At 46.3% G+C, this 15,330-nt stretch overlaps 1 protein-coding gene across 4 annotated transcripts in view; it reads left to right on the top strand.

Annotated features, from left to right (window-relative positions):
* Positions 1-15,330, top strand: part of INPP4B (inositol polyphosphate-4-phosphatase type II B) — a 1,297,521-nt gene that overhangs the window by 1,264,724 nt on the left and 17,467 nt on the right. The gene's annotated exons all lie outside the window — the stretch shown is intronic.

Here is a 15,330-nt window from a genome sequence, read left to right as displayed (position 1 = left end):
AGAACAAAGGTACATAGGCTGTAACCAGATAGCAACTGTTAATTTTAAAGAAAAAAAAAACTGAATAAAAAAAATGTGTGCGCTCTCCTGTAATTTTAATAACCATCAGAGGGAAAGCCGACAGCTGGTGGAAGATGTTTATAGCCTGGGAAGGGGGTAATACCCATGGAGCCTCCCAGGCTATTAATATCAGCTTACATCTGTATACTTAGCCTTTACTGGCTATTAAAATGGGGGACCCCACAAAAAAATGACGTGAGGTACCCCTATAAACCAGCAAAGGCTATGCAGACAGCTGCAGGCTGATATTAATAGCCTAGGAAGGGGCCATGGATACTGGCCCCCCAAGCTAAAAACATCAGCTCTCAACTGACCCAGAAAAGGTGCATCTATAAGATGTGCTAAATGTGGTGCTTATCCTCGCTGTTCCCACTTGCCCTGTAGCAGTGGCAAGTGGGGTTCATATTTGTGGGGTTGATGTCACCTTTGTATTGTCAGGTGACATCAAGCCGACAGGTTAGTAATGGAGAGGTGTCTATAAGACACTTATCCATTAGTTATATTGCATAAAAACAGACACCCAGAAAAAAGTCCTTTATTTAAAATAATGACACAGACTCCTTTAATAATCTTAATTAAACCATACTTACCGAATGCCTAATCCACCAAAACCAATGTCTCCTGCAACAAAAATAAAATAATAAACCACAATATTCCTCACCAGTCCGTAGGGATCAGTCACATCAGTGATGTGACTGCTCTCAGAGACAGTAGGTAATTACTCTTGCAGTGTATCAGTGAGCTGCCGTGAGAGAGTTCACCGGAGTTCATCAGCTGATCAGCTCCGGTAATCTCCCTTACTGCACCACTGCTGCATGGGAAAGTTCTCATGCAGCGGTGCCATAAGTGAGAGCACTGGAGCTGATGAACTCCGGAGAACTCTCATGGCAGCTCAGTGATACACTGCGGGAGCGAATAGCTCCTGTGAGTGTATTGCCGGTTCTACACATGAGATCGCTGTGGAACACTCAGATTATGTGGACTATGGTGGACAGGTGAGTGTATGTTGGTTTATTATTTTCAATTATTTCTAGGAGACGAGGGCATCGGGGATTTGGTGTGAGCTGAGTATAATTTTTATTTGAATATGTATGTAATTTTAATTATTTTTTTTTTTAACTGTGAGCACAGGCACCAGCAGATGATACTACTTCTCCCATCAACGGCACCTGCTGTCACTCTTATCAGTGATAGCAGACATAGCTCGATAGGAGCAGTAGTCTCATCAGCCCTCAACAGCTTTGTACCACAGGTCACAGTCAGCTGCGGGATCACGCTGACATCTGACAGCATGATTCCGCAGTGTTCTGACCGACAGTCTGTGGTAATCTTCCGCTGATCACCGCTGCGGGTCTCCGTCACAGCTGCAGGGTCACGCTGACATAGACAGCATGACCCCTCAGCACTCTGACCGATGGCCTTACCAGCAGTAGCGTTACCGCCTATAAGAACTACCGCGCCAGTGTTTTCCTCCCTGTCACACAGATGACAGCATGGTAAACACCATAGGAATACGGGATAACGCAATACAAAAACTCAGCAAATCTGCAAACATTTTTATACCTGCGTTTTTGCTGCGGATTTGACTGACTCAAAGTGAATGGGTGCAGAAATGCTGCAAAAACACAAAGAATTGACGTGCTGCAGAAAAAAACGCACTGCAAATACGCACAGAAATTTACTGATCATCCGCACAACACTTCAAGATTTTCATTGAATTACCTTGCATAAGGATTCCGTTGCGCTTTTGGACCATTTCCACATGGAAAAAAACGTCGCAAAAATTCATCAAAAATGCATCGTGTGCATATAGCCTTATGGTTCAAGAAAGCCAATGTGAATTGAGTTGTCAACCTGCCTTGATAACCCTCAGTTACATGTTCTAACAGTCATGATTTGTCAGCCACATATGACTTTGTGTTGTTGAGCCACACTGAAAAATTTTAGGGAAGTGACTATTACAGTAATACCCAAATAATATGACTCTTACCTACTTATTTGCAATAGTATAAAATAGTGCAGCCAACGGCGGGAGAGTCAGGTGCAATCTCCCGGTCACTGGATGTGGAACACTCTGCTAGCCCAACAAGTCTCCTACAACATGTTACAGATAGGAGATTCTAATCGCAGGTGTAAAGGGAAGCAGTAAAAACACCCAGAGAAGAGGTTTAACTTGCGGTATTCTGCAATAAGACTACAACTTTTCTAACCAACTCTGTCAGGCTATATTTTTTCTTGTCATTAAACCTTTGCAGTTATTAACCTTCACACAATACAAATCCAGAAGGTTCGATATAAAATTGTTACCCTATTATGATGCAATCTACTACACTCTATTTCTAGGTTTAGATTTAGATATTAGAACTAGTTGCTATTACAGTACATTCACATGAGCGTATTTTCTGTCCTGGTGCTGTCTGTAATAAAACAGACCGCACACGGATAGCACACAGACCAATGTTATTCAGTAAGACATTGCAGATTGTGATTTTTTTTTTTTTTACACAGACCAAATCTACCCTTGAAAGAAGACACAGCATGCACTATATTTTCTGTGTGTTGGATAAGACTCCACCATTCACGTCTATGGGTGCACACAAAAAATTCCATACAAAGCCACAGTGTGGCATCTGATTTTATGGATACATTGCAATTGTTTAACATAAAAAACTGTATTTAGTCTTGTAAATTTGTAATAACCGCTGCTGTATAAAAACGAATTGCATACAGATGATAAATTAGAAAAAATCATCTGAGATTTCTGGGTGAAAGTTGGACATTTTTTTCATTACACTCATGTGAACCTACTCTTAGTTTGATATTTACCACCCGTTCAAACTTGCCAAAAGCAGTCAAAGGGCAAGAGGAGGATCACAGCTGGTAAAAAGGAAAATTTTAAGGATTAATCTAAACATCGTTATAGTCATTCTGCAGTCCATCCTATTTCTGGATTTTTTTTTTATACACCAAGAATATCATAGTGTCCAGCATAACTCTTGCCTTGGAAACCTAAAGGATCATATTATAATTCAACTGAATGGGGTTTCATTGGAAATGATTGACTAATCTGAATTTTAATACTATAAGTTCTTAAAGGGAATCTGTCACCAGGTTTTGCTTGCTCAGCTGAAAGCCGCATGATGTAGGTAAAGAGAAGCTGAATCCAACAATGTATCACTTAGTTTACTGAGGGCAGCAGTTCTGACACACTCAGAGTTTTTAGATTTAGCAATACAGCAGAGCTGAGAAAGCTGACCCCGCCCACACCAGGCTCTCTCTGTACATAACTATAGACAGTGAGCTGTGTTATGAATGAGTCACCGAAGGAGGAAAAAACAAAAATACAAGCTAAGTCCAGAAAACCGGAGAAGTTGGTAACTATCGGATTGCAGACCCCTGATCCTATTCACACAACTATCAGTAGCCGTGGGGGGTTCCTATGGTGCCCTAGACCCCTCGTACACAGCCGGAGAACTAAATAAGCCTAAAGAAAGAAAGGGGGAATCTAAACTGCCCCAGAGCAGACCCCAAAGAAATAGACAGCCCCTACATGTATTGTTGGTGAAAAGCAGATGAAAACACAAACAGACAGAAATACAGGTTGAGCCTGAAACGATGGGGCCCAACTAACTAAATAGGAAAGGACAGAAAAGATGCTGGCTGCAATCCGCAAAAATACTGCCAAAATAATGTCCAACACGTCTGATAGAAAAAAGGCCCTGAAGTCACTAGACTTCAAAAACACTATATCAGCACTCAGGTATATTCTGAAGACTGAGCAAAAGATCAACTTGACCAGAGACAAAAATGGAGCTCAGCCTGTACCAACAAGGGCAGGCAGAACACAAACACTAAGTAAACAGACAATATCTCATGGAAAAATAAGAGAGCAAATACTTAGCTTTCAGAAGAAAGGTACTGAACTGGTTTGCAAGAGCTCAGAGCAGAAAGGATCACCAGCACCCCAGTAGGGCGTCGGCTGCCTTATATCCACTCAGTGATTCCGGGTGTCCAATCAGGCTCCACCTGTTCAGATGACAGGTTCTTCCCAACCCAATCAATTTCACTACCTCTCTTCACCAGCAGAGGGAGTTCATCAGACATCAACGGTGAAGGGGAAAATGAACTCACAACAGTACCTCCGCCTTGAGGAGGGGTCACCGAACCCTCATCCACGCCACCAGGACGATCAGGATGGGCCAGATGAAAAGCACGAACCAATCTTTCGGCATGAATATCGGATGCAGGGACCCAAAAATTATCCTCCTGGCCATAACCCTTCCATTTAACCAAATACTGGAGTCTCCATCTAGCCAGGCGAGAATCCAGTATCTTCTCAACCTCATATTCCACATTACCTTCCACCAATACAGGGTCAGGAGGTGCCACCACAGGAACTACTGGCTCAACAAACCTCTTTAACAGAGACTTATGAAACACGTTATGGATCTTAAATGTAACAGGAAGAGCCAATCGAAAAGAGACAGGATTAAGAATCTCCAAAATCTTGTAAGGTCCAATAAATCTAGGTTTAAACTTTGGAGAAGCCACCTTCATAGAGATATTCTTTGATGACAACCAAACCATATCACCCACCTTAAACTGGGGACCAATGGTCCTATGACGGTTGGAAAACCGCTGGGCCTTTTCCTGGGAGAGAGACAACCTATCCACCACTTGGTCCCATATCTGGTGCATTCTCTCCACCACAGTGTCAACACCTGGGCAGGCAGAAGACTCCACCTGCCCTGAAGAGAATCGAGGATGAAACCCAAAGTTACAAAAAAAAGGTGACATCAAAGTGGCAGAACTAGCTCTATTATTTAAAGCAAATTCGGCCAAGGGCAAAAGTGAAACCCAATCATCCTGATCAGCAGAAATAAAACATCTCAAACACGACTCCAAAGTCTGGTTTCTTCTCTCCGTCTGCCCATTGGTCTGAGGGTGAAACGCAGAGGAGAAGGACAACTGAATTCCCAGCTTGGAACTGAAAGTCCTCCAAAATCTAGAAATAAACTGAACTCCTCTGTCATATACAATGGTTTCAGGAATCCCGTGCAAGAGAACCACCTGTTGCAAGAACAAGGGCACCAACTCTGAGGAAGATGGCAACTTAGGGAGTGGTACAAGATGGACCATCTTAGAGAATCTATCACAAATCATCCAAACAACAGTCATTCTCTGAGAGACAGGCATATCAGAGATAAAATCCATTGAAATATGGGTCCATGGCCTCCTGGGCACCGGCAAAGGCATCAGCAACCCACTAGAGCGAGAACAAGGTTTAGACTGGGAGCAAGTCCCACAGGACTGCACAAAACTCCTGACATCACGAGACAAGGCGGGCCACCAAAAAGACCGACTCACCAAATCTCTAGTACCAAAAATACCTGGATGACCAGCCAATGCAGAGCAATGAACTTCAGACATCACTCTCTTCCTCCACTGGTCAGGAACATACAATTTTCCAATGGGACAACGCTCAGGTTTGTCCTCCTGAAACTCTTCCAGAGCACGTCTCAAATCGGGAGAGATGGCAGAAAGAACTACCCCCTCACCTAAGATGGTAGCAGGCTTGGTCACAACAGGAGAATCAGCAAAGAAACTCCTAGAGAGGTCGTCTGCCTTGACATTCTTAGTGCCAGGAAGAAAAGAGACCACAAAATCAAAATGTGTGAAAAACAAGGCCCACCTAGCCTGTCTAGGATTCAAGCGTTTGGCCGACTCCAGGTAAATCAAATTCTTGTGGTCAGTAAGGACCATGACTTGATGTTTAGCTCCCTCCAACCAATGTCTCCACTCCTCAAATGCCCATTTCATGGCCAACAGTTCCCGATTCCTCACATCATAGTTACGTTCAGATGGGGAGAACTTTCGGGAAAAGAAAGTACAGGGATTCATCTTAGATGTTACCGGATCTTTTTGGGACAAAACAGCTCCTGCACCAATCTCAGAAGCGTCCACCTCTACCTGAAACGGGAGTGAGACAGCAGGTTGCCGCAAAACTGGAGCAGAAGTGAACCTTCGCTTCAGCTCCTGAAAGGAAGAAACAGCCTCCGGAGACCAATTCAGCACATCAGCACCCTTCTTAGTCAAATCAGTCAATGGTTTGGCAATACCAGAAAAATTAGCTATAAATTTACGATAAAAATTAGCAAAACCCAAAAATTTCAAAGGGTCTTCAAAGAAGTGGGCTGAACCCAATCATAAATGGCCTGTACCTTGGCCGGGTCCATTTCAATAGTTGACGGAGACAAAATAAATCCCAAAAATGAAATCCTCTGTACCCCAAAAAGGCATTTCGATCCCTTGACATACAGGGAATTCTCCCTCAAAATCCGAAACACAGTCTGAACATGTTCCACATGAGAGTCCCAATCCTTGGAAAAGATCAAAATATCATCCAGATAGATGATCAAAAATGTATCCACAAAGTCTCGGAAAATATCATTCATGAAGCACTGGAAGACAGAAGGGGCATTAGTGAGCCCAAAAGGCATCACCAGGTACTCAAAATGTCCCTCCGGAGTATTAAACGCCGTCTTCCATTCATCCCCATGCTTAATGCGAATAAGATTATACGCCCCCTGAGGTCAAGCTTGGTAAACCAGCAAGCACCTTTAACTCTAGAGAATAGATCAGAAATCAGGGGTAACGGATACTGATATTTAACAGTAATTTTGTTGAGGGAACGATAGTCAATACAAGGCCTTAATGAACCATCCTTCTTGGCCATGAAAAAAAACCTAGCACCTAAGGGTGAAGAGGATGGTCTAATATGACCCTTCTCCAAAGACTCCTTAATATAGGATCGCATGGCCTCGTGCTCGGGTACAGATAAATTGAAAAGTCAACCCTTGGGAAATTTACACCCAGGGCTCAGCTCAATTGCAGTTATAACTCCTATGAGGAGGCAAAGACGCAGACTCATTCTCACTAAATACATCATAAAAATCAGCCAAATAGTCAGGAACATCATGCGACTGTTGAGAGGTGGAGAAAACAGGAGCGTGACTAAGGGCACACCGACAACCCCAACTCAACACAGATACAGATTTCCAATCCAAAACTGGATTATGGATTTGTAACCAGGGAAACCCCAGAACAATGGTATCATGCAGATTGTGCAACACCAAGAATCTGCAATTTTCTTGATGATCTGGGGTGACCCGCATTACCACCTGGGTCCAAAACTGAGGTTTATTCTTCGCCAAAGGAGTAGCATCAATACCCCTCAAAGGGATAGGCGTCCGCAGAGGTGTCATAGGAAATCCACAACGTTTAGCAAAATCCAAGTCCATCAGGTTCAGAGCTGCTCCCGAATCCACGAAAGCCTTAGCGGAAAATGTGGACAGGGAGCAGATCAGAGTAATTGCCAGGAGAAACTCAAATGTGTGTGCAAAACGTTTCTCTCGTTTAGGGCAGACAGAAATAATATGCAAGGCATCTCCACAGAAAAAACACAGCTTATTACTAGAGTTGAGCGACTTTTAGTTTTTTAGGGTCGAGTTTCGTTTCGTGAAACCCGACTTTTCCAAAAGTCGGGTCAAGCAAGATCGGCCGATTATAGGGAAAAGTCGGGGTCGTCCCGAAACAAGAAACCCAATGTAAGTCAATGGGGAATAAAAGTCGCAGTGAGAGGAGGACAGGAAACACACCTACAGTGCCCATTTGAATGCCAAAAGCATCAATTCTTCTTACTTAAGCTTGTCAACCTTAATTAACTTCATAATGCAAGTTACGCACTGAAAAATGGGGGATATTTGGCTAAAGTTGTGGGGGGGTAGGGCTGGCTCCAGGTTTTCATGTGCCCTGGGCGAAAGAGCGCCCCTTTAACACATACCACAACTCATCATGCTCCGATACGGCAGAGAAATAGTGGTATAGTACAATGAAAAATACTTCACTTTTTACATCTCATGACGAGGCCCATCTATTTCTCCATACAGAATCATTGGTCCCATATAATGTTTGAAACAGTATATGATGAGCTCCACATAATGCTACAGTATATGTTGGTCCCCATGGATGAAGCTCCACTGTCTTATGGGCCCAAATAATGCTCCAAACATAATGGGCCCCATTTCTAATGCTCTAGTGTATAATGGGCCCTGTAAATGCTGCTCCAGTGTCTGATGTCCACCTTTGGAATGTTCCAGTGTATGGTGGGCCCCATCTATCATTCTCCAGAGTATAGTGCTCCCCAAAAATTGCTGTCCCAACATTGAAAACAATCAAATAAGTCTCCTCGCTAGGGAATCCCTGTACTAGCCTGGACTCCTCGTCGTCCCCATCTTCCATCTCACTTCACAGTATTTCAACCTTGCAAGTGCTGTGATCCTGAGCAAGCAGGGGGGGCCCACTCGTTGGCGACGGCACTGGCACAGGGCCCCTGATAGTACGGTGGTGTGTCTGATGGCGGGAGGGCCGAACCTGCAGTTTTATCTGCAGCTTCCTCTTTGTCACCGTGTAAGATGGAACTGTATATGGGAAGGGTAATCTGAGTTTCATCAGGGTCAGATTCAGGCCGTGTAGCGTGCGAGGGGAATGTAGTGGTCTGGGTCAATGTACCAGCAGATTCATCGAGCAGTGGCTGGGCATCAGTGCACTTGTGTCGCCCCCAGGAGTACGGTCGCCACAGTGGCATTACCTTCCTCCTAGGGAGTGTGATGTCATGCTTGGGAGCAACGAAGGATCTCTCTAGCAGGTTAACTGATTGGGCGGCATTATTCCCACGAGTCATGACCCTCCAAACAGCGTTCATGAAGGCAAAGTGTTTGTTTTACGTGGGCAGTATGGTTGCAAAGCTGAACCTTAAAGGAATGTCCAGAAGGGCACCACCAGGAGTGGAGCCTACGGTTAAATTCGACTCCACCTGGGAAACCTCAACCATGCCAGCTACACAACAGATGCACACATTGCAAGCTTAATTCTGTTAACGAACGAGACTCCGTCATGCCCCACGGTCCGAGTCCGGCTTACTAGAGGGACACGTGAGGCTCTGGCACATGAGATTGGCCAATAACTGGTGTGTCATGCCCTTACATGTCCGTGGCTGCATGTGCGCTACACTGAAAAGGCCAGCGTTTGTCGCTTACAGGTGCAGATAACCCGCTGAACAATGTTAGTGATGGGGATCACTGATTACCATTATTACCCGCGAACGATGATTTCCCAGTAAGTGCAGGTCAACCGCAGTTCCGGAATTAGGCCTAACCGTCATTCCTGAAAAAATGAAAAACTTACGTGTGCAAACCACAGGTGCTGTAGCTTGCTTAACAGCTCGCCAGCCGTTCTCACGCCCAGTATGGATTACACGTGATTGCACAAAGGTGAGAAAGGGTACCGTATCCCCGGATAACATGTATGGATAGCGTACACATTCAAAATATATGTCTATACATCAGGAGGCAGGCTCAGACGGTGTTAGGCCCAGTATGGCTTGCACGTGATTGCACAAAGGTGAGAAAGGGTACCGTATCCCCGGATAACATGTATGGATAGCGTACACATTCAAAATATATGTCTATTCATCAGGAGGCAGGCTCAGACGGTGTCAGGCACAGTATGGATTTGACGGCCCAGACTACACAGTGGAGGAGCAGGGAGAGGTAAAGATTGCAAATGCTGGGGCCCTGCCCAAGCAAGGGGGGCCCACTCGTGGGCGTCGGTACTGCCACTGGGCCCCTCATAGTACGGCGGTGTGTCTGACGGCGGGTGTGCACCACCACCGTCAGAGACACTTGATTGCACTATGAGGGACCCTGTGCCAGTGCCCGCGCCCAAGAGTCGGCCTACCCACCTGTCCAGGGCAACGGCACTCGCACGGTGTCGTGCGCTAGGTGGTGACCCCGGCCATGGGGGGGGAGGCAGCACAGTTAGGGAGTTTTAGAAAGTGGCATATGTTGATGTTGGACATTCAGCTGATGCAAAAGGTGAAATAGGTCAAGTCCCAGGAAGAGGTGGACCAAAGCAAGCCATTTTTCTGTCACCCTATGTGTCATCAGGGGAAGGTGGGACAAAATCCTTGGAAACCAATGCATGGTTCATTTTAATGAAGGTTAGATCATCCACATTTTGGGTTGACAGACGGGTCCTTTTTTCTGTCAGGATTGATCCAGCTGCACTGAAGACTCTTTCCGATAGCACACTTGCAGCTGGGCAAGCGAGCTCCTGTAAGGCATATTGTGCCAATTCAGGCCAGGTGTCCAGTTTAGCGGCCCAATAGTCAAAGGGGAATGACCTTTGTGGGAGAGCATCGATATGGGAGGAAAAGTAGTTTGTAACCATAGTTGACAACTGCTGTCTCCTGTCACTTTCCATCGATGCAGTATTACCAGTTGTGTGAGTGGTACTTGAAAAATCAGTCCACAACATTGTCATGAAACCCCTGTCTCCAACGCCACTTCTGCTGTGTGCACCATGAACACCTCTGCCAAGCTGCCCCCGGCCCGTACGGCTCGTGTGAGAACCATCACCGCTGCTGTGTGCTGGGAATGCCTCAAGCAACCGATTTACCAGAGTTGCTTGTTTATTAGCCAATATTAGGTCAAGGTTCTCCTGTGGCATGATGTTTTGTAATTTGCCTTTATAGCGTGGATCCAGGATGCTGGCCAACCAGTAGTCGTCATCGTTCATCATTTTGGCAATGCGGGGGTCCCTTTTTAGGATCTGCAAGGCATAATCTGACATGTGGGCCAATGTTCCCGGTGTCAATGATGCACTGCGAGTGCTGGTTGGAGGAGCACTTTCTGGCAAATCCACATCCCTCCAGTCACGCACAAACCCTGTACCAGACCTTGCCACGCCAACATTTTCACTTGCCCCACGAGATGCATCCTCCTCCCCTAAGTAATCATCCCCATCATCATCCTCCTCCTCCTCTTCTTCCTCCACCTCGTCCAGGAGAGGTCCCTGAGCAGACAATGGCTGAATGTCATCAAGGATTCCCTCCTCCTCTTCCTCCTCATCAACATTGGCTGCAGACGCCTGCTCCTTAAGGTGCGTCAAAGTTTGCATGAGCAGACGCATAAGTGGGATGCTCATGCTTAGGATGGCGTCGTCTGCGCTTACCAGCCATGTGCATTCCTCAAAACACTGAAGGACTTTACAGAGGTCTTTCAGCTTCGACCACTGCACACCTGTCAACTCCATGTCTGCTCTCAAAGTGCTTGGCCGTGTATCCTCCCACAAATGCATTATGGCCTGCCTCTGCTCGCACAGCCGCTCCACCATGTGCAGGGTGGAGTTCCACCTTGTTGCAATGTCGATAACGAGGCGGTGGTTGGGAAGGTGGAGCAATCGCTGCAGCTTCTGCATACGAACGGAGTGTACAGGCGACCTGCGGATGTGCGCGCACAGTCTTCGCACCTTCTGGAGCAGGGCTGTTAACTCCGGATAATTTTTGAGGAAGCACTGCACCACCAGGTTCAAGGTGTGAGCCAAGCAAGGTATGTGGCTGAGTTTTGAAAGGGCTATGGCTGCCACAAAATTACGGCCGTTATCACTAACTACCTTGCCTGCCTCAAGATGTACACTGCCCAGCCATGACTCATTTTGTCGCTTCAAGTACTCGGCCAGCACCTCCCCGGTGTGTCTGTCGCCCAAACACATCGTCTGCAACACAGCCTGCTGACGCTTTCCACTAGCTGCTCGATAGGGGGACACCTCGTGTGCAACAGTGGCAGCTGCAGATGGAGTGCTCGTACGACTGCGCTCTGTGGACGAGCTTTCGCTTCTGGAGGAGGAGGAGGAGGGTCGAACGCCTACAGCCAACTGTTTCCTATACCGTGGGCTAGGCAGCACTATCCCACCACCGCTGTCCCCTGTGGACCCTGCATCCACCACATTAACCCAGTGCGTAGTGATGGACACGTAACGGCCCTGGCCATGCCGACTGGACCATGCATCAGTTGTGAGGTGCACCTTTCCACTCACTGACTGCTTGAGTGCATGGACAATGATGGTGGAGGGCTGGGATGGCTTTACGAGAGAAGAAGTGGCGACTGGGTAGGTCATAGCGTGGTACTGCATAGGCCATGAGTTCGCATAAAGCTGCGCTTTCCACCAACCGATAGGGCATCATCTCAAACGAGATTAGTTTGGCAATGTGGGCATTCAAACCCAGTGTACGCGGATGAGAGACTGAGTACTTTCTTGACCTACTCATAGTGTCTGGGAGGGTGAGCTGGACTTGAGAGCTGCATATGGTGGAAGTAGCGGTGGACAGGGCGGACTGAGAGAGGGTTGATGATGGTGATGGAGTTGGTGTTCTTTCTCATGGCCTAGATTCAGTATTTCGTTGATATAACAGTGGGATTCCCTGACTGCTGTGGCCTTGCAACGACACCTCAACATTTGCTGCTGTGCTAAGCGGTGGGCTTACAGTGGGGGAAACAATGTAGCATTGCTGACTACCTTCTTTGTGATCAGTTGCACATGTGGCACTTGAGGTTTGGTGTTGTGTCCACGCTTGCAAGTGCATGCTGGTTAAATGTCTAAGCATGCAACTGGTATTCAAATTTTTCAGATTTTTCCCTCGGCTAAAGGTCTTTGCGCACTTCTTACAGATAACCTTGGCCTGATCATGAGGATTTTGTTCAAAAAAGTGCCACACTGCACTCTTCCTACTTTGGCAGACATTTTGCGGCCTAGCACGCTGTGATGTTTTGACCCTCTGGAAAAGCTGTCCAGCAACTCTTTTGATTTTTGGAACCTGTCTTTGGAGTGCTCCGGGCCTGCCAGATAACAGCTGTTGCGATGTTGATGTCTGCTGTGGATGCTCCTCATCTGAGCTATTGGAAGTAGCACCCTCTTCCCCCAATGGATGCCAATCTGGGTCAACAACTGGGTCATCCATCACCTCCTCTTCAATGTCATGTGCACCTTCCTCTGTGTCACCGTGTATGGTGTATAGTGTGTGGGAAGGGGCACCTGAGTCTCATCAGGGTCAGAATCTGGCTCTGTACACTACGAGGACAATGTAGTGCTCTGAGTGAATGTACCAGCAGAATCATCTATCAGCGGCTGTGCATCAGTGCACTCCATGTCAGATTCATCTTGGCCTGGGTATTTCACCATTTCACTTGATAATCCAGGCATGGTATGTGAAAACAGCTCCATGGAGTAATCAGTAGTATGGCCTGCGTCATCCTTCAATCTTGGTTGGGGTGAAGGACACAAGGAAAGGTGTGGTTCATGAACATGAGCCTCCAATGACGACTCAGTGCTTTTATTTTTTACAACTTCAGAAGAGGAGGCGATAGAGCTGGAGGCTGAGTCAGCAATGTAAGACAAAACTTTTTCCTGAAGCTCTGGCTTTAAAAGCGGTTTGCCAACTCCTAGAAAACTAAGCCTTCGAGGCCTTGTGGAGCCAGACGATGACGCAGGCTCAACACCTCCTGCATTCGGTCCTATTTTGCTTTTGCCACTACCATCAGATCCACCACCAACACCATCATTACCAGCTGCCAACCCCTGCCCAATTCCACGGCCTCTTCCACCAGCCTTCCTCATTTTTGGTAGAAATGTAGACAAAATCCAACAAACTATATAGTAATGTAAAACAAGGTACAAGGTGTCTATAGGACAGGGGAGATTTTGAATTTCTGCAGACACTTGTGGACACTGGACACTTTTGGATTGTGTGAGGCCCACTGAATATCACAGCGCTATGTCACTGGCTCGATGTCGCAGGTGTGAAAAATGTCACTAGAGGATAACGGAGATTTTGAATTTCTGCACACACTTGTGGACACTGGACACTTTTGGATTGTGTGAGGCCCACTGAATATCAGCGCTATGTCACAGGCTCGATGGCACAGGTGTGAAAAAAGTGACTACAGGATAAGGGAGATTTTGAATTTCTGCACACACTAGTGGACACTGGACACTTTTGGATTGTGTGAGGCCCACTGAATATCAGAGCGCTATGTCACAGGCTCGATGGCACAGGTGTGAAAAAAGTGACTACAGGATAAGGGAGATTTTGAATTTCTGCACACACTAGTGGACACTGGATACTTTTGGATTGTGTGAGGCCCACTGAATATCAGAGCGCTATGTCACAGGCTCGATGGCACAGGTGTGAAAAAAGTGACTACAGGATAAGGGAGATTTTGAATTTCTGCACACACTAGTGGACACTGGACACTTTTGGATTGTGTGAGGCCCACTGAATATCAGAGCGCTATGTCACAGGCTCGATGGCACAGGTGTGAAAAAAGTGACTACAGGATAAGGGAGATTTTGAATTTCTGCACACACTAGTGGACACTCCACACTTTTGGATTGTATGAGGCCCACTGAATATCAGAGCGCTATGTCACAGGCTCGATGGCACAGGTGTGAAAAAAGTGACTACAGGATAAGGGAGATTTTGAATTTCTGCACACACTAGTGGACACTGTACACTTTTGGATTGTGTGAGGCCCACTGAATATCAGAGCGCTATGTCACAGGCTCGATGGCACAGGTGTGAAAAAAGTGACTACAGGATAAGGGAGATTTTGAATTTCTGCACACACTAGTGGACACTGGACACTTTTGGATTGTGTGAGGCCCACTGAATATCAGAGCGCTATGTCACAGGCAGAAATTGGCTAGTGTATCACAAACTACAAGGTGTATGTAGAATTGGGCAGAATAGGAATCTCCCTAGAGTGTAGGTCTGTAAGAACGGAACAAGTCCTCCATTTATCCTTCCACAGTGACACACAGATAGCTTCACTGTGGCCGTGATAACAGCCGTTACACGGTACTGAGAGGAGCGTGCACGTACACGGCTGTCCGGTGTACGTAAAATTGTCAAGCTCCGTGTTTTTTAAGTATACGGACTGACACACGCTGTCTCTCTATAGTTTTGAATGTGATCAAACAGCAAATATATTTAACTGTTTGAAAGCTAGAGAAAACTAGTAGGTGCAGGTCTGTAAGAACGGAACATGTCCTCGACTTATTCTCACAAAGTGACACACAGCTTCACTGTGGCCGTGATAACAGCCGTTACACGGTACTGAGAGGAGCGTGCACGTACACGGCTGTCCGGTGTACGTAAAATTGTCAAGCTCCGTGTTTTTTAAGTATACGGACTGACACACGCTGTCTCTCTATAGTTTTGAATGTGATCAAACAGCAAATATATTTAACTGTTTGAAAGCTAGACAAAACTAGTAGGTGCAGGTCTGTAAGAATGGAACATGTCCTCGACTTATTCTCACAGAGTGACACACAGATAGCTTCACTGTGGCTGTGATAACAGCCGTTACACGG

The sequence above is a fragment of the Dendrobates tinctorius genome, unplaced genomic scaffold (assembly GCF_039654945.1).
Source record: "Dendrobates tinctorius isolate UK_male_01 unplaced genomic scaffold, ASM3965494v1 ptg000161l, whole genome shotgun sequence".
NCBI classification, from domain to species: Eukaryota; Metazoa; Chordata; class Amphibia; order Anura; family Dendrobatidae; genus Dendrobates; species Dendrobates tinctorius.
Note: the sequence above shows the minus strand (reverse complement) of the source record. Positions and strands in the feature narration are given on the sequence as shown.